The following is a 27325-nucleotide window of genomic DNA, read 5'->3' as shown; positions in this document are numbered from 1 at the left end:
CCTTTCACCTGCTCTCGGTGTGAAAAGGGATTCGCTGTCTTTGGCAGCCTGCGGAGACATGAACAAGTTCACACTGGGGAGAGACCATTCACCTGCTCAGACTGTGGGAAGAGATTCACTCTGTTATCCAGCCTGCAGGGACACCAGCGAGTTCACACCGGGGAGAGGCCGTTCATCTGCTCCGTCTGTGATAAGGGATTTGCTCGGTTATTCACCCTGAAGAGCCACCAGAGAGTTCACACCGGGGAGAGGCCATTCATCTGCTCTGTGTGTGATAAAGGATTCACTCAGTTATCCGACCTGCAGACACACCAGCGACTTCACACCGGGGAGGGGGAGAGGCCGTTCATCTGCTCAGTGTGTGGTAAGGGATTCACTCGGTTATCCAGCCTGAAGACACACCAGCGAGTTCACACTGGGGAGAGGCCATTCACCTGCTCCGTGTGTGATAAAGGATTCACTCAGTTGTCCATCCTGCAGACACACCAGCGACTTCACACCGGGGAGAGGCCATTCATCTGCTCCGTGTGTGATAAGGGATTCACTCAGTTATCCAGCCTGCAGACACACCAGCGAGTTCACACTGGGGAGAGGCCATTCATCTGCTCTGTGTGTGATAAGGGATTCGCTCGGTTATCCACCCTGCAGACACACCAGCGAGTTCACACTGGGGAGAGGCCATTCACCTGCTCCGTGTGTGATAAGGGATTCGCTCGGTTATCCACCCTCCAGACACACCAGCGACTTCACACCGGGGCAAGGCCATTCACCTGCTCCGTGTGTGATAAGGGATTCACTCAGTTATCCAACCTGCAGACACACCAGCGAGTTCACACCGGGGAGAGGCCATTCACCTGCTCCGTGTGTGATAAGGGATTCGCTCGGTTATCCCACCTGAAGAGCCACCAGAGCACACACACTAGGGACAGGCCATTCATCTGCTCCGTGTGTGATAAGGGATTCGCTCGGTTATCCCAGCTGAAGAGACACCAGAAAAATGAAAATGAAAATCGCTTTATTGTCACGAGTAGGCTTCATTAAAGTTACTGTGAAAAGCCCCTAGTTGCCACATTCCGGCGCCTGTCCGGGGAGGCTGGTACATGAATCGAACCGTGCTGCTGTAGCCATGCTGGCCACGCAAAATGGACACTGAGCCAAAGTAAAATGGAAGACAGAAGGAAAAGCCTGTTTAGTGAGAACAGACAGCCTGCTCTCAACTAATTAGCATTTTGCAAGCAGCAAACCAGTTTCTGGCCAGGTGCAAGATCTCCAAGCCAAAGGTGTTAATGGCAAAGCGCTTAGCATTCTGATGAGGCAGCCCAGATCCAGGCACGAACAATGGCAACATTTCCATCTCAATGTAACACTTAATTGGTTGTGCAGACAGGATGGCACCAGAGTAGCGAATATCGAAACCACCCCCCAACATCGAGGAAAGCCCCCGCATTGGAGGATTTCGAAGGTAACCGTTTGGAAACGCTCCAATCGGTACCGAAAGGTAGAGCCCGCCTAGAAGGGGGCAAGGACATTAGAGAGGGGTATAAAGGCAAATTCTCCACAGAGCCCGGTCTGTTAAACCCGTGCTCCGGCTCTGACTGACATCTTGCATCCTGACTCCAGCCGTTGAGCACCAGCCGCCGAAACCGTAAGTTCAACGCTCGCTACGCGATCCAAGCCCACTAGACCCCCAGTACCAGAACGCTTGCTGAAGGCTGCAGTACAAGACCAGGACGAAGGCCTCGTTCTCTGACCTTGCCTGTTCCTGTTAGATAAGTATTCTGTTCACTTAAGTTTAGTTATAGCTTAGTCTCTTAGTGTGTGCATGAGTATTTATTATAACTGTATAATAAATATTGATCGTTTGAACCTTACTAATCGGTGTATCGTCTTCATTACTTTGAACTTGACCTTGGAATACTTGTGACGTTGTCTATACGGCAACTGGCGACTCCTAAAGCTGAATAAATACATACAACAGAGCCTAGTAGTGTTAAGCACACGTCGAATACGGAGGCGTGTTAATACACTCCAATAAACGCGTTTTACAACCACAGTAAAACGTGCAACATTTAGTGGCGACTCTGGTGGGATTCGAACCCACAACCTTTGAATTAGAAGTCCAAATTGCAGAGAAAGAAAGAGATCACAAGTATTCAAGGTGTTCAAAATAATAAGCGTAATTCGGAAGTGTGTTTAGTGCATGCGTACTAACAGGGCTGTAAGGTAAAACTGAAAGCTTTTTGTTGCGACAAACTTTCGGTAGTTTTGTTAACGGAACATAGCGTAAGCCGTACCCGTTTCTTGAAACACAACCCCAACAACCCCCTGTTCCAAATTATACAAAGAGAGTCAGAGGAAATGGCCATGCAGGCAATGGAACGTCTGATGGACCCAGAAAGGTTTGTGGTCGCAGCGACCAGCAACAGTAGCAGGGTAGGCCAGTGTCCCACGTGGGAGCTGGAACTCCGCAAATATTTACAAGGAAAGGGATGGCCCCTTTGGAAAGAGTTTTGTGCAAATGAGGAGCCAGGTCCCGGGAGTATAGGTCATACTTGGTGGGAGAACCTCTCTCAAATACACAAAAAGAACCTAGGTAAAGCACGCAAGCCGATGGCGATTGTGTCCTGTTTGGCACAGTTGCGAGGCGCAGAGGAGGTCATCAGGACGCTCCGGACAGATTTAGAAGAGAGGAATAGGATGAGTAAGGTCGATGTCAGGGACATCGAGAAGGAGAATCTGGATCTAAAAGGGAAGTTGGCAGAGAAGGATAGAGAGGTGGATGATGCCAAAAGGGCTCATCAGTCTTGTCTAGCTCATCTGAGCAGTTCCCAGACCCAGTATGAGAAAGCCTATCAGGACGTGCAACGTGCCGTTCTGATAAGACAGGAATCAGAAAAGCAGGTGGAGGCATTGCAGAGGCAATGTTCTGATCTCAAAGCAGCTTTGAGAGCACTCCATGCTGCAACGACCGAACAAAGACAAAGCACAGTTGACCACGCGAAATGCAGGAAACAGATTGCGGAATTGCAATCTCTGCTTTTGGTGCAGAATGGCTTCCAAAGCACCTTTGGAGCACAGTTAGATGGGGAAAATGCCCCAGATTGGCAGGAATTAAGTGAGACAGCGCAGCGTTATGTTCAGGGAACATGTGCGCCAGCAGCTCAGCAGAAACGACAGGCACCCCAACCCCCCACAGCTCAGACCCTAACCGCACCCATGAATCCCGTAACCACGCAGAGGAAAGCCGAGACAGAAGGCGCCCCAGACATAACCTACACCACCCCTTTAACAGTAACCCAGCTAAGGGACGCGTGTGAAAAGATCACTCCGTTCCTCCCCACCGCAGACCCCCACCAGTTTTTCGCAAACGTGAAACAGCAGGCTACCATGTACGGCCTGGATGAGAGAGAGCAGGTTAAGCTCACAGTTCTGAGTTTAGACCAAAGTGTAGTAGCAGCCCTCCCCGACCCACAGAACGTGGCAGGAGGCAGCCTAGAGGAGATGCACACCGCCATTTTAGATGCCATAGGGTACAATAGAGGTGACCCAGTAGAAGGATTAAACAAATGCAGGCAGAAAAGATCCGAACACCCCACAGCATTCGCAGGAAGGCTGTGGATTCATTTCAGCGCAGTTTTTGGACAATTAGATAGAGCGCATTTAACCCGCGAAAACATGGTTAAGTGGACGCGCACAATCATCTCCCACGCAACAGAAGCAGGACAGAGCGCTTGCAACAGCTATGACCCCTCAGAAGAGGCCCATAACGAGAAATGGGTCCTGAAAAGATTGTCCCGCGCTTGGGAGCAATCGCTTCAGGGAAAAGGCAAAGTTAGATCCCCAGAAGAGGCTCAGGCTGCTGCAGATATCCAAGCAGTCAGAGAGCACCAGAAGCCCGCATGGGTAAATGAAGGCAAGAGCAGCCCTCAGCAGAAAGGACAGGAATGCTATAACTGTGGACAGTTAGGGCATTGGGCTAAAGAGTGCAATGCACCCCAGCGATCTCAGAGAGGCCAGCAGACAGGCACTCTGAACCGCAACAAGTCAAAACCGATCCATAATGTTACAGTACAGTCAGGACCCGCCAATGTGGACGAGACGGACTGACGGTGTCCGGGCTCCCCCACTTGGGTCTGTGACACACTATGGGATCCATCAGGGAGGCCCGTAGTCACAGCGAAAGTCAAAGGGAAGCCCATAGAGTTACTGTGGGACACAGGAGGATCCCGCACCACCATTAACTCTACGATCACGGCACACGCAGACACGTGGCCGACCACATCCACCATTACACTTAGCGGGTTCACCGGACACTCGCAGCAGGGACACATTACAGCACCCATAGCAATTCAGCTAGGGAACATTAGCACAAGGCACCCCGTAGTTCTAGTAAACCTTCCCAGGACAGCAGAACACATCCTAGGGATTGATTTTATGAACACACACAGCTTATCGTTCGACCCAGTGAACCAGTGTGTCTGGCGAATGGCAAGAGCAGACAGAGCACCAGCCACCCTCACAGTAGGAGACTACGCTAATCGGATTAGCGCAGTGGGAGAGTACTCATTCGACCTGACTACACTCCACACCGACAGACAAATTAAGGCCCTACTGAACAAACACAGGACAGCATTTGCAAGTCACCGTCATGACTGTGGCAGAATGACTGGACAAGTTCATGTTACCGGACAGGATCCCCGACCGCAAAAGCAATATAGATTTCCCCTCGAGGCAGAGGTGGAAATAGAAAAGGTTATAGGTAGCTTGTTGGACCAAGGTGTACTGAGAACGGTAGCCTCCACCAACAATGCCCCTATTTGGCCAGTGAGGAAGCCCGATGGATCATGGCGTCTGACCATCGACTATCGGGAACTCAATAAAGTAACCCCCGCAGTAGCCCCAACGGTAGCTACTAGTCCCGAGACCATGCTCAAGCAGGGTCTCAACGCCAAGTACTTCACGGTATTGGATATCAGTAACGGATTCTGGTCCATACCATTGGCAAAAGCGTGCCAATACAAATTTGCATTCACTTTTAAAACTCAGCAGTATACGTGGACATGCCTCCCACAAGGATTCCACAATTCCCCCTCCATTTTCCACCGACAGCTGGCAAGTGGACTAGAAAAATTTTCCCGCCCCGAATGTCTGGTACAGTATGTAGACGACCTACTACTGCAGACAGACACAAAGGCAGAGCACATTTCGCTTCTGGCCGAACTCCTGGAATTGTTGACTTCAATTGGATGTAAAGTTAACCCCAGAAAGGCCCAGATATTGGAAAGTAAAGTGATGTATTTGGGAACAGTCATCACGCACGGCAAACGCGAGATCGAATTCAAAAGAATTGATTCGATTGTCAAATTGCCCCTTCCCCAGAATGTTTCAGCCCTCCGGTCGTTTTTAGGACTGGTTGGTTATTGTCGGAACCACATAGACGGATTCGCGACAAAAGCAGCCCCACTTTCAGACCTCCTTAAGAAAGGAGCCCCCTGGGAATGGCTTCCGCAGCATACAGAGGCTGTGGAGGAGTTAAAACGAGCCCTTAGTGCAGCACCCGCGCTGCTAGTCCCAGACCAACTTTCCCCGTACGCAATCGAGGTAGCTAGCACAGATCTGACCCTCTCGGCCGTGTTGCTTCAGGAACGGCACGAGCAGCTAAGACCAGTGGCTTATGCCTCCCGACTGTTAGACCCGGTAGAACAAGGATTCTCTGCCTGTGAGAGGCACCTCCTTGCTGTCTTCTGGGCAGTACAGTACTTTTCATACATAACCGGACTAAACCCCATCACCATTCTAACCGAACACACACCCACACAGCTACTACTAGACGGTCGACTGAAGGACGGTTCAGTTAGCCAGATTAGGGCAGCTAGGTGGACCCTACTTTTACAAGGACGGGACATTACTGTAAAACGGACACGCACACACACATATTTAGCAGACAACCTCCAATACCCCGGACAGCCCCATGACTGTGAAATTGTAGCTCCCCTGCATAACACAGGCCCCTTCATAGCAAAAACACCCCCCAGGAAGCTAGGAAACCCCGCACAAGGCACCCCACACACAGACACGTGTGGACCCCTCAAGATATACGTGGACGGTTCATCCACAGTTTTAAATGGTGAACGTATCACTGGATGCGGCATCTACGTCGAGGACGCGCAGGGGCGCGCTCTCGAGGAAATAGCACTGAAGTTACCTGGTCACTTAGGCGCGCAGGCAGCAGAGCTAGCAGCCATAGCCTACATAGTGGACCACCCCGCTTCTTTCCCCAGCCCAGCAGACATATATTCAGACAGCTTATATGTATGCAACAGTCTAACAGATTTTCTGCCCCTGTGGAGGACACGAGGTTTTGTATCCGCAGACGGAAAACCCCTTCCATCAGCCCCCTTACTCCAGCACATTCTAGAGAGAGCGAAGGACAGGACCTTCGGCATAATAAAAGTTCGCAGCCACCATAGGTCATCACCCCCTGGGAATGTAAAAGCCGACGCGTTGGCTAAGGCAGGTTCCAGGAGAGGACACTTATGGACCCCCCCCAGCTAGCGCACCAGCTAGCGCCCCTGTGAGCGCAGTACAAGTCTCACAAACAGAGGTTAAAGATCTCGTAGCAGCACAGAAACAGGATGGAGACCTCAGGGAGGTTTTCAAGGGAAACTTTGTGCCTGCGTACGAGCACTTTAAACACGCACTGACCACACATGAGGGTGTGATCATTAAGGATCAACTTTATGTGGTCCCACAGCAGGATAGAAATGCAATGATTGCTTTATTTCACGATAACCACGGACACCAAGGAATTGATTCAACCACGAGGCACCTCATGCAACTCTGTTGGTGGCCTAATCTCAGGAATGATGTAACGCACTACATAGAGAATTGCCTGATTTGTGCACAGAATAACCCGGAGCGGTATTCTAAGAAAGCACAACTTCGGCATACTCGCCCAGTTAACGGCCCTTGGACAAACCTCCAGATCGATTTTATAGGTCCATTGCCCCCTTGTCGGAATGGCTATAAGTATGTTCTGGTGGTGATAGATACCTTTACAAAATGGGTAGAGGCATTTCCATCACGTACAAACACAGCTAAGACAGCTGCAAAGATCCTGACCCACCACATCTTCACGAGATGGGGTTTACCCCGAAGTATCGATTCGGACCAGGGATCTCACTTTACAGGACGGGTCATGAGGAACGTCCTGACAATATTCGGTATCAAACAAAACTTCCATATTGCGTATCATCCACAGTCCAGCGGGATTGTGGAGCGCATGAATCGGACCCTAAAAACGACCCTCAGGAAAATGGTTCAAGAGAATAATTCCACATGGGATTCAGTGCTCCCCTTTGCACTTATGTTCATAAGGAACACTGTCTCCACATCTACAGGATACACACCACATACACTCATGACTGGATGCCCTATGAAAGGTACAGAATTCCTTTTAGGACTGGACATGACAAGCCCCGAAGTGACGGCCCTCACACATGAAAAGGCAGTTAAAGATCTAGTTGAGACTGTGAGGTCTGCACAGATCGCAGCCGCAGTCCAGCTAGGGAAACGCCGACAGCAACGCACTGCCTGTTTCAATAAGACCGTACACACCACAGAATTCCAGGTTGGGCAACAGGTAATGTTATCTGTTTATAACCCCAGCAGTTTTTTGGCTCCAAAATATTCCGGTCCCTACTCAATTTCGGACAAAATTAGCCCCTCCGTTTACAGGATAAAGTATCCTAATGGGAAGACCGCGTGGTTCCATATAAACCAGTTAAAGGCATATGGAACACAGGCCAACCATGCTCACCATGTACTGCTAGATGCAGCAGAACACTTCACCCCGCCCACCAGAGACACTTTTCCACCATCCCCCTCACAGACCAGTTCATCCACGGACTCGCCCACGACTCCGCCCACAGACCACTACAGACCACGCCCCGACACGCCCACAAGCTGCCACAGCAGAGACAGTAGGACAGACACTGACTCTGAAGACAGCGACAGCACACAGCCATACAGCCCACACTGCACCAACTACGACCCCGACTCCAGTGACCCCATGGAAGTCACCTACCTCAAATATCCAGAACCACCACCCGACCCCGACTACCCCGACAACACACTCGACACTACACAATGGCACAGGGACAATTCGTACAGACTTGTCCGTAACGATGAAAGTGACCCCCGGTCACACAATTCCAAAGTTGCATGCCTGATCCACACAAGGGTGTGGGATCCGGGAGAGCAGGACGACGCAATGTCTGAATCCCGACACGGCAACCCCTTTGTGACCCTGTTCACAGAGGCAGAATCAAAGTGAGGTGTCCAGATGATGTACAATAGGAATCGTTTGAGGGAAACGATGTCCTTTCTGATGGAACCTGCACGTATGTTTGTCTTCGTTTTATGTTTGTTTGTTTCCAGGATTGTAAATTGTTCAGCTGGAGGATGGACATCTTCTTTTCAGCTGAAAAGATTGTGACCACCTCACATACACAATAAGTTTCTCTGCCGAAACCTTTGAGAACTTCGGTTTGATTGGAGATTTTTTCCAAAGTTGTAAGGCCACACGCCAAATAGTTTATCTGCAAATATTTCTGAGAACTTCAGTGATGTCCTCAGTTGGAGCACCTTGGCTCCCTTGGTTTTTTAGGTGCCCCTCTATTCGGCGAAATAGAGGCTGCAAGTCATGGTCAACACATTCGTACCCGTTTCTTTCCAGGTTACTCAGGCAGTGGACAAACGGCACTGAGGACCCGCCCTGTCTGAGAACCAACCCTTGGTCAGCCAAGCTCGGGTATGGCACAGCACGCCCTACCCGGGGATTCCATCCAACTCGTACCCGTCGCGGCCCATACGCAACTCATTCGGATGTTTGTTTCAAAGTTTGTTTTCATTTTACGTTAGGTAGCCCTTCGGCCACCATCCCACATGCTATTTACATCCGGGAACATTCGGATGGTAAATCAGCAAAGCCTGCGAGACGGCTCGCAGAAGGAAGGATTGTTAGGTGTATGCTGGTCTTTAAATTCGCTTTTTGAAAAAAAAATGAGGGGAGTCACAGGGTGTGACTTAGCCAGTCATTTTAAAGGGTCAATTGGGTTTTGAAAGACAGATGCACTAACAAGTAAAGGTCTTAAACTGTGTATTGACAGATACTGTGCTTGATCCCAAAGGTTTCAAAGGACGAGACAGAGGTCGAAGCCAGGATTGTCAATACCGGAGGAAGAAGGAAGAGAAAGAAGAAAGAACAGCAAAATGATGGAAACCCACCTATTGTTTCTAAATGTCATGTGTATATGTGTGGAAACAAGACACGTTTCCCCCACAACCCCCACCGTAAATGTTTCAATTACAGCAAACCCCCAGTGCTCAGCTCTGATCAGCAAGGTTCAGACCTGGTGCACTAAATTCATGACGTGGTACTCCATGTCCTATATAATCGAATCACTGTTGGTGATCGCGATCCTCATCATACTAGTACAGACCCTCAGGTTGAGGAAATGGAAGAGGAGAGCCTCTCGTTCCAGCACCTCACCCATCTATAGAGTTCAATCCCCCATCTTCGGATTCCACCAAACCCCTCAACCCCTCACTGATTACAACACTCTGTAAATAAAAAGTTCAGCCATGTATTATATTGTTCCATACTCGACTGCCGAGTTGGGAAGTGTGATGTTGTGGTGTGAATGATTAAGGTTTTAGAGTGATGAAATGTTAAGTTAAGGTTAATAGTGATAGGTAGAGGTTCCCAGTTGTAGTAATGCATGTCCCTTTGACATAGGGCCAAGTAGAGATGTTAGTTAAAATTTTTTCTTCTTCCCATAGTTTAAGATAGAGTAGAACAGGAACTGGCAAGAGGTCAGAACACAAGGAAGGCAACGTACATAGGTGATCCTTCACAATAGTATGATTGTGAGGATCACAAGGAGGGAATGTAGCCATGCTGGCCACGCAAATGGACACTGAGCCAAAGTAAAATGGAAGACAGAAGGAAAAGCCTGTTTAGTGAGAACAGACAGCCTGCTCTCAACTAATTAGCATTTTGCAAGCAGCAAACCAGTTTTCTGGCCAGGTGCAAGATCTCCAAGCCAAAGGTGTTAATGGCAAAGCGCTTAACATTCTGATGAGGCAGCCCAGATCCAGGCACAAACAATGGCAACATTTCCATCTCAATGTAACACTTAATTGGTTGTGCAGGCAGGATGGCACCAGAGTAACGAATATCGAAACCACCCCCCAACATCGAGGGAAGCCCCCGCATTGGAGGATTTCGAAGGTAACCGTTTGGAAACGCTCCAATCGGTACCGAAAGGTAGAGCCCGCCTAGAAGGGGGCAAGGACATTAGAGAGGGGTATAGAGGCAAATTCCCCACAGAGCCCGGTCTGTTAAACCCGTGCTCCGGCCCTGATAGACATCTTGCATCCTGACTCCAGCCGTTGAGCACCAGCCGCCGAAACCGTAAGTTCAACGCTCGCTACGCGATCCAAGCCCACTAGACCCCAAAGTACCAGAACGCTTGCTGAAGGCTGCAGTACAAGACCAGGACGAAGGCCTCGTTCTCTGACCTTGCCTGTTCCTGTTAGATAAGTATTCTGTTCACTTAAGTTTAGTTATAGCTTAGTCTCTTAGTGTGTGTATGAATATTTATTATAACTGTATAATAAATATTGATCGTTTGAACCTTACTAATCGGTGTATCGTCTTTATTACTTTGAACTTGACCTTGGAATACTTGTGACGTTGTCTATACGGCAACTGGCGACTCCAGAGCTAAATAATTACATACAACAGAGCCTAGTAGTGTTAAGCACACGTCGAACTCGGAGGCGTGTTAATACACTCCAATAAACGCGTTTTACGCCCATAGTAAAACGTGCAACAAGGCGTTGGCCATTCAGCCCGTCAGGCCTGCTCCACCATTCAATGCAATCATGGCTGATCATCCACTTCAATGCCTTTTTCCCCACACTATCCCTATATCCCTTTGTGTTATTGGTATTTAGAAATTTGTCAGTTTCTGCTTTAAACACACTCCATGACTGAGCTCCCACAGCCCTCTGGTGTAGAGAATTCCAAAGATTCACAACTTGCAGATTTCTATTGATCAAAGGATTGCCCTGTTCCATTCCCGTATTCCCTGTTGGTTTATTTCCCTCAAAAGCCCATCCAATATCCTTTGGAAAACATTCCATCATCTCCGCTTCTACCCCCCGGTAGGAAGTGGATTTCGGGTATTTCCCAAATACTGCCAAACTCTGGTTCAAGTCTAAGATTTTCTTCAAATGTAAATGAGAATCAAAGGGCAAAGAAGGAGGCCATTAATCCCACCATGCTAGCTCTTTGAATGAACAATCTAATTGGTCCCATCACCCTGCAAGTTTATTTTCCTGCAGAATCTGTCCAGTTCCCTTTTGAAAGTTACAGTAGAATTTACTTCCTGTACCATTGTCAGGCAGTGAATCCCAAATCACAACAAGTCATTCTGTTTTAAACCAAATACTTCAATGAGATCCTGTGTTTGGATTTTCACAGGGTATTTGAAATGCAGTGAAAGACATGGTTGTTACATAAAATCAAGTCTCAGTCTTTATGAGTGATCTTGGTGAGTGGACCAAGTGTGATATAACCAAGTTTGGAAACTAGTTCTAAAAATAAATTACATTTGTTACAGTGGCACAATGGCATAGTAGTTAAAATGAAATGAAATGAAAATAGCTTATTGTCACGAGTAGGCTTCAATGAAGTTACTGTGAAAAGCCCCTAGTCGCCACATTCCAGCGCCTGTTCGGTTAGCACTGTTGCCTCACAGCACCAGGGACCCATGTTCAATTCTGGCCTTGGTCACTGTCTGTGTGTGGTTTGTACGTTCTCACTGTGTCTTTGTGGGTTTCCACTGAGTGCCCTGGTTTCCTCCCACTGTCCTAAGATGTATGGGTTAGGTGGATTAGCCCTGATAAATTGCCCCCCCAGTGTCCAGGGATGTGCAGGTTAGGTTATGGGGTTGTGGGTGAGTGGATATGGGTAGAGTGCTCTTTTGAAGGGTTCGTGCCGACTCGATGGGCTGAATGGCCTCCTTCTGCACTCAAGGGATGCTTTATTTATTTCTATAACACCTTTCATGACCACACAATCTCCTAAAGCTTTTTACACCATTTGAAGTACTTTTGAAGTGTAGTCACTGTTGTAATGTCGGAAATTCTGGGTCTGCCTCATTAATAATATTAATTTTTTTAAATCAATCACTCGTCATCTTCACTGTTATAAGTAACAAGGCCAAGGAAGCCAAGTTAAACTCTGAAACCTGACTGGACCTTTATTTTAAAAATGTATTCTGTATAAACCAAACTGTTTCTCAAAACTGCTGAATGAGTCGAAATTGTTTAAATAACAAATTGTTCCAGAATTTTGTGAAGCTACAGGGTCTCACATCCAGCCAAAGTCTGGCTCAAGTCTAAGACTCATTGTTCAATCCAATCAAAGTTAGTAAGAAAGAAAGTGATTGTCTTCAATAAAACAGTCTGTTTCAACCAGTGGATATTGTATTAACCAAATGTATTAATTAAAGATTACTGTATTAATTAGCTGCCAGTCAGTAACAGATGACTGATTAAGTAATGAGCCTTAATTGAGTGACAATTAAATAATCAATAATGAATCAGTAGTTATAGTAAGAGACTAAGTTTTATTTGCTATAAAAATGTAAAAGCTTAATTGCTGTGTCTGTAAAGAATGTGCAATGAGGATAAATGTACTGGCAAGAGAGACCTTCAAGCTCTGATTAGCCTCAACATTTTAAACTGAATAAGGGATTGTATAGAATCAGATAAAGGGATAGTATGAAACAGTTCGATTGTATTCCTGTCTGAGACAATGAGAGAAGGTGGTGTCAGTAACTAAATTAATCCAGTGACCAAATTGACCAATGGCCATGTTACAACAGGCCCAACTCTGACGTGAGGTAATGGTTACTTTGGGGATAAAAGTAGAGGTTCTGAAGGTCTTCCTTGCTGGTCAAGTACTGAAGATTCCCGAGGCCGAGTTCCAAGGAAATTACTGTCAAAGAAGGAGCCAGACTCCCGAGGCTGAATTCCACAAGAATTACTGTCAAAGAAGGAGCCATAAGACCATAAGACCATAAGACATAGGAGTGGAAGTAAGGCCATTCGGCCCATCGAGTCCACTCCACCATTCAATCATGGTTGATTTCAACTCCATTTACCCGCTCTCTCCCCATAGCCCTTAATTCCTCGAGAAATCAAGGATTTATCAATTTCTGTCTTAAAGACACTCAATGTCCCGGCCTCCACCGCCCTCTGTGGCAATGAATTCCACAGACCTACCACTCTCTGGCTGAAGAAATTTCTCCTCATCTCTGTTCTAAAGTGACTCCCTTTTATTCTAAGGCTGTGCCCCCGCGTCCTAGTCTCCCCTGCTAATGGAAACAACTTCCCTACGTCCATCCTATCCAAGCCATTCATTATCTTGTACGTTTCTATTAGATCTCCCCTCAACCTCCTAAACTCCAACGAATATAATCCCACGATCCTCAGACGTTCATCGTATGTTAGGCCTACCATTCCTGGGATCATCCGTGTGAATCTTCGCTGGACCCGCTCCAGTGCCAGTATGTCCTTCCTGAGGTATGGGGCCCAAAATTGCTCACAGTATTCTAAATGGGGCCTAACTAGTGCTTTATAAAGCCTCAGAAGTACATCCCTGCTTTTATATTCCAAGCCTCTTGAGATAAATGACAACATTACATTTGCTTTTTTAATTACGGACTCAACCTGCAAGTTTACCTTTAGAGAATCCTGGACTAGGACTCCCAAGTCCCTTTGCACTTTAGCATTATGAATTTTGTCACCGTTTAGAAAATAGTCCATGCCTCTATTCTTTTTTCCAAAGTGCAAGACCTCGCACTTGCCCACGTTGAATTTCATCAGCCACTTCTTGGACCATTCTCCTAAACTGTCTAAATCTTTCTGCAGCCTCCCCACCTCCTCAATACTACCTGCCCCTCCACCTATCTTTGTATCATCGGCAAACTTGGCCAGAATGCCCCCAGTCCCGTCATCTAGATCGTTAATATATAAAGAGAACAGCTGTGGCCCCAACACTGAACCCTGCGGGACACCACTTGCCACCGGTTGCCATTCCGAAAAAGAACCTTTTATCCCAACTCTCTGCCTTCTGTCTGACAGCCAATCGTCAATCCATGTTAGTACCTTGCCTCGAATACCATGGGCCCTTATTTTACTCAGCAGTCTCCCGTGAGGCACCTTGTCAAAGGCCTTTTGGAAGTCAAGATAGATAACATCCATTGGCTCTCCTTGGTCTAACCTATTTGTTATCTCTTCAAAGAACTCTAACAGGTTTGTCAGGCACGACCTCCCCTTACTAAATCCATGCTGACTTGTCCTAATCCGACCCTGCACTTCCAAGAATTTAGAAATCTCATCCTTAACGATGGATTCTAGAATTTTGCCAACAACCGAGGTTAGGCTAATTGGCCTATAATTTTCCATCTTTTTTCTTGTTCCCTTCTTGAACAGGGGGGTTACAACAGCGATTTTCCAATCCTCTGGGACTTTCCCTGATTCCAGTGACTTTTGAAAGATCATAACTAACGCCTCCACTATTTCTTCAGCTATCTCCTTTAGAACTCTAGGATGTAGCCCATCTGGGCCCGGAGATTTATCAATTTTCAGACCTTTTAGTTTCTCTAGCACCTTCTCCTTTGTGATGGCAACCATATTCAACTCTGCCCCCTGACTTTCCTGAATTGTTGGGATATTACAGAGAGGGTTACGCTTCAACAGACTAATCACCCAAGTCAATGTCTTAAAGTTTCTTTGAATTAACTTTTGAGAGAATTCTATCTTTGTCTCAATTGCCTTGTCTGAACCAAAGTGAATTTATGAAATGATAAGTTGGACGCGGCTGAAATCAATTAAGTTCGAGAGAACAAGATCAGATAACAGAAATCTTCAATTTAAAAACTTGCATTTCTATAGCGCCTTTCACAACCACAGGGCGTCGCAAAGTGCTTTACAGCCAATGAAGTACCTTTTGAAGTGTAGTCACTGTTGAATGTCGGAAATGCAGTAACCAATTTACACACAGCAAGATCCCAAACACAGCAATGTGATAATGAGCAGATGATCTGTTTTTAGTGATGTTGATTGAGGGGTAAATATTGACCAAGACCTCTGCTCTTCTTCAAAATAGTGGCTGTGGGAACTTTTACACCCACCTGGTGTAAATGGTCGCCACATTACCAGAAGGATGTGGATACCTTGGAGAGGGTGCAGAGGAGGTTCACCAGGATGTTGCCTGGTATGGAAGGTGCTAGCTATGAAGAAAGGTTGAGTAGATTAGGATTGTTTTCGTTGGAAAGACGGAGGTTGAGGGGGGACCTGATTGAGGTCCACAAAATTATGAAAGGTATGGACAGGGTGGATAGCAACAAGCTTTTCCCAAGAGTGGGGGTGTCAGTTACAAGGGGTCACGATTTCAAAGTGAGAGGGGGAAAGTTTAAGGGAGATGTGCGTGGAAAGTTTTTTACGCAGAGGGTGGTGGGTGCCTGGAACGCTTTACCAGCGGAGGTGGTAGAGGCGGGCACGATAGCATCATTTAAGAAGCATCTAGACAGGTATATGAATGGGCGGGAACAGAGGGAAGTAGACCTTGGAAAATAGGAGACAGATTTAGATAAACGATCTGGATCGGCGCAGGCTGGGAGGGCCGAAGGGCCTGTTCCTGTGCTGTAATTTTCTTTGTTCTTTGTGAGGAGAAGACAGGGCCTCAGTTTAACATCTTATTTGAAAGAAAGCTGTTCTGACAGTGCAGACTCCCTCAGTGCTGGGACCAGGAATGTTGGATGTGATTCTTGTCCTCGTGTCCCTGGACTGGGATTTGAATCCACAATCTTCTGACTCAGAGGTGAGAGAGCTGCCCACTGAGTCACGGCTGACACGATCGACAATGCAAAATTCGAAAGGGAAAGTTACCCGTTAAAACTCCCACCCTTTGTCTCCCCTCTCACCCACTTTCCCTAAAGTACATCAATGTAACATAAAAAGGGGTGGAACGGCAATAATAGAAACCTCAGCATAAATAACATGGATTTGGTTGACAAATGTTGAAGTGTATGTTTAGAGCCACAAGTTTTGGCTTCCCGTCTCTATTGCTCGTGTCAATGACAGCCAGGAGACAGAGCTGGGGGCTGAATTTAGCTGAGAATAACGGGGCCTGTGCCCCAGTTGGGAAACTGCCATGGGCATTCCACTAATAGAGAGACAGGAAGGTGCTGGAGGACTGACTGGGAAATGGGTTCCAACCAATTGTTATATCGGTCACTCAGAGCGAAAGAGAAACCCGTCTCTTTAAATACATAAACAGGGAAGAGGTTGCAATGAAATCTGTCCCTTTTAACCTGCACAAAAGCAGGAGGCTCAGATTCACAGGGTGCGGGATGAGACTATTTGGCCCATCATGCCCCTGCTATCTCTTTGGAAGGACTCACTGATTCATCCAACTGCTCTGCTCTTTTCCCCACAGCCCTGCAAATTCTTACCTTTCACGTGTTTACCCTTTGGAAAGATACTACTGAATCAGCTTTCAGGCAGATCAGAACAGCTCGCTGTGTCAAAAAATTAAACCTCATCTACCCGACTGGCTCCTTTGCCAATTACCTTGGAGCAGTCATTTTCAAATCCAGCGGCACGACCTGTGGGTGGGTCCTGGGTGGGTATCGGGAGGGTCATGCCGTGGCATTCCGGATCACGGGAATTGGTGCTCAACGGTGCAACCGGCTTTTAGAATGCCGGCTGTTCCCCGCGTAGGTGCCCCCTCAGCAGCGTGCAGGCCCGGAGCCCAGCGGGGTAGAACGCGGCCTCCTGATGTCAGTGCGCTGACCCAGGAGCAGAATTTTTTTTAAATTGCTGGAGTCTTCTGTCTCGCATGGTGGCAGACAGCAGGCCACACTGACATCACGTACTCTGGGCGCACGAGAGTGATTCCTACATTTTGAGCTCCAGGGCCTCTGGTGAACAATCCATGAAGAAGAAGTTGCGAACAGGAACAAAGCAGCATAAAGATGATTACTTGATGTATGTGTTATTTATTGTCCCACTGCAAATCAGGATTCAAAGTGTGTTATATGCAGGGAAGCACTGGGAAATGAAAGTTTAAAACCCTCTAAACTTCAAAGACATTTGATGACGAAACATGGCGAGTTTGAGGATAAATGTCTTCAATTTTTTCAACGGATGCAGTGATATCTTAAATAATCAGCTGATGTCATTATCAGGAATGCAACATTGAATAACAAAGCAAGTGAGATCATGAGGACCAAGCAGGCTCACCTGTCACATTAAAGGTCAGTGAAAATGGTGGGTCGCGAAGGTCGGCCACTGAGAGTCACATAGGTCAGCCGACGTGGCTCGCAAAGATCGGCCGACATCGGTCGTAAAGTTCAGCCGATGTGGGTCACGAAGATCAACCGGTTGGCAAAAATGGGTACTGGGTAAAAACGTTTGAAAAACACTGCCTTAGAGGGACTCACTTTCTGTTAAAGAGCCTGTCAACCTCTCTTACCCGCTATCCTTAATGTGCATCAGTCTAATCAAGAAAAGTCAACAAAAATCAAAGATTTTTCCTGATAAAAGTTTATTAATGAAACTGAACATGGTTATAAAGAACAGAAAATGAGTTGAGGCTCAAAGACAGCCAGAGTAAAAGGATATTTACAATGTCCTGGACCCAAATGGTTTCTCTTTGGCTCCTCAAATGATTTCTCTTTGGCTCCCCAAATGGTTTCTCTTTGGCTCCTCTGTACCCTGTTCCTGTGACTCCCCACTGTGGGTGTAGGGCACATTCAGTCTGTTTGGGAATCGATGAGTATGGAAGCTCTACGTGTTTAGGTTTGGTGATGTCAGTACATTGTAGTCACTAAAAAGAGTGGTGATTCCATGGAGAATAGTTGGAGTCAGCCACTTTATCATAATTGGCTGTTGGACTTCACCTCATTGACACATTTGTGTAATTAATATTTTGTACTGTACATAAGCTCGGTGATGAAATATCTTCAATAGCATCTCCCTTTAAGTGTCAGATACTCTAACGTAGCTTTAGATTTGGATAACAGCTTTCAGGGCCACTGGATTTCTCGATGCACTTTCCAGCCAATTATGTACTTTCTGAAGTGTAGTCACTGTTGTGTAGGAAACGTGGCAGCACATTTAGACAAAACAAGATAGGAACATAGGAACAGGGGTATGCCATTCAGCTCTTTAAACCTGCTGCCCAATTCTATAAGATCATCACTAATCTGGCTGAGATCTCAACTCCACTTTCCTGTCTCACCCCCATAACCCTTGTCTCCTTTGTCAATAATCTGTCTAACTCTGCCTTGAATATATTTAATGATCCAGCCCCACTGCACTCCGATGAAGAACATTTCACAGACTTAACACCCTCTGTGAGAAACATATTCTCCTCAATCTCCATCTGAATGGTGGACCTCATATTGATAAACTGTGTTCCCTGGTTCTAGTCTCTCTCATATTTGGAAACATCCGCCTAATTTCCACCCTATTAAATCACCTCAGGATTGTAAATGTTTCTATAATATTACCTCTCCTTCCTCTGAACTCCAGTGGCTAAGGTCCTAACATGTTCCACCTTTCTGCATAAGAGAAGGACTTCATCCTGAGAATGAATCGAGTGAACCTTCTCTGAACTGCTGCTGACACAATTCAATTTTTGTGTTTCAAACAAAGTGAAGAAATAGTGCACAATATTCCAGATGTGGTCTCAACAAGGCCCTGCACAGCTGTAACTTTCATTCCCCTTGTGGGAAACACTAATGTTTCTGTTTTCCTAATCACTTAATGTCCCTTCATATTAACATTTTGTGATTCCTGCACCAGGACACCCAGATCCCTCTGTAATACTGAGTATTGAAATCTCTCTCCATTTAAATAGAATTGTGTTTCTCTATTCTTCTTGCCAAAGTGAACATAGTCAAATTTCCCCACATTATATTCCATCTGCAAATTGTTGCCAACTCACTTAACCTGTCTGTATCTGTGTGTAATCTTCCTACAACCTATTGACAGTTAACAAAATCCCACAAACAGCAAGAGGATAATAATGATCTGTTTTAGTGATGTTGATTGAGGGATATATATTGACCAGGACACCGAGGTTAACTTCCCTGCTCTTCTTCAAAAAGAATGATGTGGGATATTTTATATTCACCAAAGGAGGAAAATGGGACCACAGTTTTACACATCATTTGGAAGATGGCACCTGCAAAAGAGCAGCATTCCATCAGCACTGTACTAGAGGGCAGCCGTGGGTTTTGTTCTCCAGTCCTGATTGAGAAATGAACCCAGAACCTTTGGAACTCAGAGGCAGGAGGGTTATCCACTGAGCCCTGACTGACAGTGAAGGTGAAGAAGACTGGGAGGAAACATATGTGGAGCATCAAAACCATCACAGACATGATGGACCTGATGGCATGTTCATTGGATGCCAATTCTGTGTCATTTCTAACAGTGGAACATTTCAGACTTGGAATTGTTGATTTCACACCAATGGATTTGTTTGGGTGTGATGCTGAACGTGAAGTGTTTTATTGTAAAATAATTTCAGCTGAGAGTCCCTGAATGAATCTGGAGAGATCACAAACAGCAGTTCTTAAAAAGACACTGATCACACAGCAATTAGCAGACCCAACTGAACTGCAGGAAGGACATGACACGTTGTGCAATTCAAATTTGGGTTCATTTGACCTAAATCCAGAATTTTCAACCCCATCTCAGTTACAGGGGTTTCTAACATCAGCAAATATAAGCCACAACCTTCAGCGTGAATAATGTTTGGTACAGCAACAATAGCAGAATCATTCTTTGTCTCAAACAATAAATCTGTGTCCCCAATCTCTACCTCCTCCCTACTGGTTGTAACACTACTTCATCCCACAATCCTCCTCCTGCTTTTCCCCTAATTCTCCTCTCCTGATGGTGCTGACTCTCGGGTTCAGTTTCACTCTCACCTATTGCCCTCCCCAATATGTCACCCAGGTGTCTAAATCTTTAGATCTGAAGTTAACAAACTGTTCTACAAAGGGAGACGTCACAGTCAAATCCAGTGACTTTGTGTCAGGGTTCGTTCAATGCTCCCTCCCGTATCCCCACTTTTCATCCCAGTCCCAGGAGTTTGGAGACTGGGCTCCAGATGAGTAATGGCGGCCGCAGCTCCCACAATTCCCCGGACTGGAGAAACTGCTCTAGCCACCGCGTGGGTAGGCGGCCCGAGACTGCGCATGTCCAAGCGAGAAGGGAAGCTGCGCATGTACAGGAAAGAGTCAACAACCTGACCTTCCTGCTGAGGTGTTAGCCAATGGGAATAATTGGCAGACCGGAAGGACTCTGGTCCTCCAGCCAATCAGTGCGCCGGATTTGTATGAATGAAAATTGAGCTTCACAGACGGAAACTGTCTCCTGTCTCCAACATCTGTGAGTAAAACACTTTCTTTTCTCCCCCTTTCCATTTCTTTTCTCATTCTCACCTTCACTTGGTCACTTGCAGCAACTGAAGGGAAAGGAAGTGAATCCAGGGAGGGTGCAGACTCTGCAAAGGTTGGCCCAGGTCTCTCTCTCTCTCTTAAAGACATTGACATCCTTTTCTCACTCAACTTGACACATTTATTTGTCTGGCTAAAAGGATGATCTTTTTCCTCATAATCACAATTGAAGGGCTGGTTTCCCCAGGAGATGGCTGACATTTAAAGGTCAGTAAATTAATACGAACAGATATATGTCTAGTGTTATATAATACAGATTAGATATATTGATGGTTCTGTAATAAAGTACATCTAATATTATTTCTAGTTGTGTAATATTGTACTGTAGAGGGCAGCATGGCGGTGCAGTGGTTAGCACTGCTGCCTTACAGCATTGGGGACCCGGGTTCGGTCCCAGCCCTGGGTCGCGGTCCGTGTGGAGTTTGCACATTCTCCCGTGTCTGCGTGGGTCTCACCCCCATAAATCCAGAAAGATTTGCAGGATAGGTGAATTGGCCATGCTAAATTGCCCCTTGATTGGAAAAAAAAAAATCGGGTACTCTGAATTTAACTTTTTAAAAATACATATATATTACTGTAGCTACATTATATATTTCCAATCATCTCTTTCCTCGGAAGGTTGTTAGTCTCTGGATTTCTCTTCCACTGGGATCAGCGGATGATCTACCAATTTCTGATTGACAAGGAAGTCGAGGGTTTTGGGGAACAGGCAGGGAAATGAAGAATTCTCTACCCCAGAAGAGTGTGGAGCCTCAGTCAATAAGGATTTGCAAGATAGAGATTGATAGATTTCTAGATATTAAATATATCAAGGGATATGGGGCAGAGTGTGGGAAAATTATGCTTATGTAGATCGGCCAATGATCTTATTGAATGACTGAGCTGGTCCGAAGGGATGAATGGCCGATTGCAGCTCCTATTTCTTATGAACCTCCCAGTCCGAGAGATGAAGTGGATCTGTTGATCAGCCTGAATCAGCACCTTCAGGAGAATTGGGAAGGTGAATATTAGATACAGCAGAGTAAGAATGGAGAGAGAGTCTGTGGGATGGAGATTTACAGCTTTTGGGGAATGAGAGAGGAAAAAACGTTCCATAGAAACTAAAATTGTCTGTTCTGAATTTCTGCCCTGCACTAAATGTGATGTCTGTTGTGAATTCTACTTACAGGATATTAGAAGAGGAGGAATTACAGACAGACATCTCAAACCAAAAGTCCAGATCTCACAGTCACTCGATTATTAGGTTTGTGACTATCAACAGCCTTATAATCTGGAAGGAGAAATGTTTGTCTGCTTCAAACTATTTGAAACATCAGTGTGACTGGAAAGCACTGAGACACACAGGCACCTGAGTGAGAGTGTTCCAGTGCACTGACTGTGGAAAGAGCTTTAACTGGTTTCACAGCCTGAATAGTCATCGTACCATTCACTGCCGGGTGAAATCATCCACATGTGAGTGGTAAAGGCTTCAACTGCTTGTCCAACCTGGAGAGACACGAGGGCAAGCGCACCATGGAGAAACCGTGGAAATGTGGGGATTGTGAGAAGCGATACAAAGCACCATCAGAGCTGGAAGCTCATCGACGCAGTCACACCGGGGAGAGGCCATTCATCTGCTTCCAATGTGGGATGGGATTCATTCTGCAATCCCACCTGCACAGACATCAGCGATTTCACACTGGGGAAAAGCCGTTCACCTGCTCTCAGTGTGGGAAGGGATTCAGTGATTCTACCACTCTGCAGAGACACCAGCGAGTTCACACTGGGGAGAAGCCGTTCACCTGCTCTCAGTGTGGGAAGGGATTTACTCAGTTATCCAGCCTGCGGACACACCAGCGAGTTCACACTGGGGAGAAGCCATTCACCTGCTCTCAGTGTGTGAAGGGATTTACTCAATTATCCAGCCTGCAGATACACCAGCGAATTCACACTGGGGAGAGGCCATTCATCTGCTCTCAGTGTGGGAAGGGATTTTGTGATTCATCACACCTGCGGAGACACCAACAAATTCACAAGTGATTATCGGGATTGGATTCTGCTGATTTTGTTTCTGCTCTCATTTACATCCAGGACTGCATTTCGTTCATCTGACAGTTGGGAATGTTCGGAACTTTGCTTTCTGCTGGACTGACCGGTCTGACTAATTTTCCTCCAGTGGGCTGATACTTTTTGGGCCTTGTTGCGATTTTTGCTTCGAATTGCACATGGATCACAGAATGAAAGGGGGTGTGGAAGTTCGAAGATAATTATTTCTGTTTGGAAACCCCCAAAGCATGCCATGTTGCCATGAAGATGTCTATGGTGCTTACCTGGTTCTTTTGTCTAATTTCTCTGGGTGTTTCTCACAGAAGGATACTATCGGTATGAGAGGCACGTTGTCTGAAGTGGACTGAGAAACTGCATTAAATGGTATGTTCGGAGATAGGCAGTAGCTAATATTTAAGGAATTATTACATATTTACCAAGGGGTCAGTTAACACAGCTAGCTGGCCGGCCGCTTCGTGATACCGCACAACGCCAACAGCGTGGCTTCAACCGCCCTAGTGGCTTCGGTTATCCATGAAGGCTCAGTCTTGTCAACATTGCCCCTCAACTGAGGTGTGGTGACCCTCAGTTTAAATCACCGCCAGTCAGCTCTCTCTCTCTCTCTCTCTCTCTCTCTCTCTCAAAGGGGAGAGCAGCCTATGACCTTTTGGGAATTTTAGCGACTTTAAATTCAAATACTTACATCAAATATAGCTTCCTTTCAAAAACAAAAACCAAACAGGAAAAGTGATGCAGGCATGGCTACAAGAAAGTTAAAGATTCCTTTTGATCAAAGGAAGGGACCCATAAAGTGGACAAAATAGCTGCAAGCCTGAGGTTTCAGGGGCAGCACGGTGGCGCAGTGGTTAGCACTGCTGCCTCACGGCACCGTGGTCCCAGGTACGATCCCGGCTCTGGGCCACTGTACGTGTGGAGTTTGCACATTCTCCCCGTGTTTTTGTGGGTTTCACCCCCACAACCCAAAGATGTGCAGGGCAGGTGGATTGGCCAAGCTACATTGCCCCTTAATTGGAAAGATGAATTGGGTACTCTAACTTTTAAAAAAGCCTGAGGTTTCGGAACTAGTTTAGAATTCAGCAAAGTAGGACCAAGATAAAGGCAAATTCAGCAAAGGAGGACTGATATAGAGAAAATAGAATATGAAAGAAAACTGGTGAGAAACATAAAGACCGACTGGAAAAGCTCCTACAGGAACGTGAAAAGGAAAAGATCAGCAAAGACCAATGTGGGTCCATTCCAGGCAGAGACAGGAGAGTTTATAATGAGGAATAATGAAATAGCAGATAAACTAAACAATGTGTCTGTCTTCATGGAGGAAGACACATTAATTGCCCACAAACACTAGAGAACGAAGGGATTAGTGAGCACGAGGGACTGAAAGAGGTTAGAATTGGTGAAAAAATAGTATTGGAGAAATTAATGTGATTGAAAGTTAATAAATCCCCAAAAGCTGATGCTCTACATCCCAGAGTGTTGAAAGAGCTGGCTGCAGAGATAGTGGATACATTGGTGATCACCTTTCACAATTCTCTAGATTCTGGAATGGTTCCTGCAGATTGGAAGGTGGTAAATGTAACCCCACTCTTTGAGGAGAGAGAGAGAAAATGAGGAACCACAGACCCATTAGCCTGACATCAGTAGGAGGGAAAATGCTACAATCTATTATAAAGGATGTGATAAGGTACGAATTAGAGCAGCAGTCAGCCACCCGGCCCCTCGAATAGCCGACTGCTGCCCCATTTCATCTGATTGTAGTATTTTTGTGAATCTTTGTTGCACCTTCTCCAAGGCTTCTATTTCCTTTTTCTAAATGGCGATCACAAATGTTTACAGTACTGCCTGTGTCATCTAACCCTGGTTCTAAACAGGTTTAACGTATTGAACAATTCTATCCCTCAGAAATGGCACCTTATTTTGGGACTCCACACTTTAGGAAAGATGTGAAGTTCTCTCAGAGAGGGTGCAGAGGATATTTACGAAAATGGCACCTGGGATGAGGGGCATCAGTTAATTGGAGAGACTGGAGTAGATGAAATTTCTCTATAGACCTATCCCTTTTCATTTATGTCCCTCAGGTGCCCCTTCAACTTCCTTTGGGAAACATTCCAATGTCTCTGCTTCGAATCCACTCGTAGGAAGTGGATTCCTGGTATTTACCACTCTTCTTTTAGTGCAAATGAGGCTCAGAAAACACAGAAGGAGACCAATCCACCCCTTGTGCCCATGCTGACTCTGAACATTATAAATAACAAGGTCAAGGAAGCCATTTTAAACTCTAATATGTGACAGGAACTTTATTTAAAAAGTAACACTGTATCAACCTAAATGCTTGAATAAGCTGCAGAGCAACATAAATTGTTTAAACTAAGAATTTATTTTATTATTTTGATCAACTACACATGTTTTGACCAATCTGGAATCAAGTATAAAGCTGATAATTCAATCCGATCATGATGAGTAAGAAAGAAAGCTATTGTCTTCCAGACTTGTCTTTTTGAATCAGTGGATCTTGTAGTAACCAAATGTATTAATTAAAGATTACTGTACTAATTAGCTACCTGTCAGTAACAGATGATTGAATAAGTACTGAGCCTTAATTGAACTACAATTAATGAATCAGTAATTATAGTAAAAGACAACATTTTATTTGCTGTAAACATATAAAACCTTAATTGCTGTGTATGTAAAGAATGTGCAATGAAGTGAGTGGCATTGTGGTGCAGTGGTAAGCACTACAGCCTCATGATGCAGAGGACCCGGGTTCGATCCCCGCTCCGGGTCACTGTCTGCATGGGTCTCACTGCACAACCCAAAATATGTGCAGGGTAGGTGGATTAGCCACGCTAAATTGTCCCTTAATTGGAAAAAAGAATTGGATACTCTAAATTTATTTTAAAAAAGAATGTGCAATGAAGATAAATGTACCGGCAAGAGAGACCTTCAAGTTCTGATTAGCCTCAACATTTAAAACTGTCTGAATAAGGGATTGTATAGAATCAGATAAAGGGATAGTATGAAACAGTTCTATTGTATTCCTGTCTGAGATAATGAGAGAAGGTGGTGTCAGTAATTGGGGATCCAATTAAATTAATCCAGTGACCAAATTGACCAATTGTCATGTTACAACAGACCCAACTTTGACGTGAGGTAATGGTCACTTTGGGGATAAAAGTAGACGTTCTGAAGGTCTTCCTTGTTGGCCAAGTACTGAAGATTCCCGAGGCCGAGTTCCAAGGAAATTACTGCCAAGAAGGAGCCAGACTCCCGAGGCTGAATTCCACGAGAATTACTGACAAAGAAGGAGCCAGAGAGGGTTACGCTGCTACAGACTGATCACCCACGTGAAGTTGTAAAAGTCAATGCCTTAAAGTTGATCAGTAAACCTTTTTCATTTAATAAACTTCTTTTTAAATTTACCATCCAGAGAATTCTGCCTTTGTCTTAATTGGTTAAAGTCTTGTCTGACCCAAAGTGAATTTATTAAATGGTAAGTTGGGGGTGGCTGAAATCAATTAAGTTCCAGATAACAAGATCAGATAACAGAAATCTTCAATTTATAAACTTTCATTTCTATAGCGCCTTCCACAACCACAGGACGTCCCAAAGTGCTTTGCAGCCAATGGAGTGCTTTTTGAAAAACTCTTTATTTTTATTTTCTCACGGCAGACAGAAACAAAAGATTAAAATGGTTCGAATTGTCCACATCAATCATTGTTGACAGAAATATAAAAGACACAATATAACAAAGACACTTTTAGTTTGGAGAATCAAGTTACATGTACAGACAGGTGTCAATACAGCAGATAAACAAGAATTTAATGATGATAACTGGTCCGTATAAAAGTTGCTTCCTTACATAGAGCACCAGTGAAAAATGACCACGGAAATATATGGGAAAACACGGTTTTAAAAAAGGCCAATAAAATGTATATAATGAGTGTGGTTGGGTTGGGGGTGGGAGTGCTCTCTGTGGTTTAGTTCATGTGAATAATATTCCTGTTACTGGCAGCCACCTTTGAAATAATGTTTGGCTCTGGGAGCGGAATGCATGCGGGATTCTGTCCATCTCAAATCGCTCTCTGACTTCGGATCACCAAGTTTCACAGGTTGGGGGAATGGGTTTCAGCTATTTGAGGACAACACCCTTCATGACAGCAATATTTGTAAAAGATTGTATTGTTTTCTTCTTTCCATCCCTTCTGGAATTGTACCTCACAGAGCAGCTGGAGGGGGATCTGTGGGATATCCATGTGCAACACCTCAGCCAATGGGCGGAATATCTTATCCCAATCTCTCTCAAATTTGGCCACGATCAGAATGTGTGGAAGTAATGATTTCCTGCAGTCTTTCCAGTAACTACTTGTAGAGGAGGAACCAATTCTTACAGTAATATGTGGTGTTCTGAAGTAGCTCGGAATGAGCTTCCATTTCTATTCCCTCCGGATATTTGGGTCGGTGACGAGATTGGTCTCAGGACAAGTTTGATCCCAGTCTTCCACTGGTATCTCCTGTTGCAGTTTAACCGCTGCAAGCACTGGAAACCATCCTGTTAAACATGCCCAAAATGGGACTCTGTTTATTTCCATGAAATTGCCCCCTTCATGTTTGCAAAGAAAATGTTGTATCTGTACGTATGCGAAAAATGTTAGTATTTGGAAGGCCAAATT

The 27325-nt window shown here is 45.6% G+C and overlaps 1 pseudogene; it reads right to left on the bottom strand.

Annotated features, from left to right (window-relative positions):
- The window catches only part of LOC119952241, an 89274-nt pseudogene that overhangs the window by 27806 nt on the left and 34143 nt on the right, over positions 1 to 27325 (bottom strand).

Source organism: Scyliorhinus canicula, chromosome 17 (assembly GCF_902713615.1).
Source record: "Scyliorhinus canicula chromosome 17, sScyCan1.1, whole genome shotgun sequence".
Lineage (NCBI taxonomy): Eukaryota > Metazoa > Chordata > Chondrichthyes > Carcharhiniformes > Scyliorhinidae > Scyliorhinus > Scyliorhinus canicula.
This window is presented reverse-complemented; position numbering and strand designations above follow the sequence as displayed.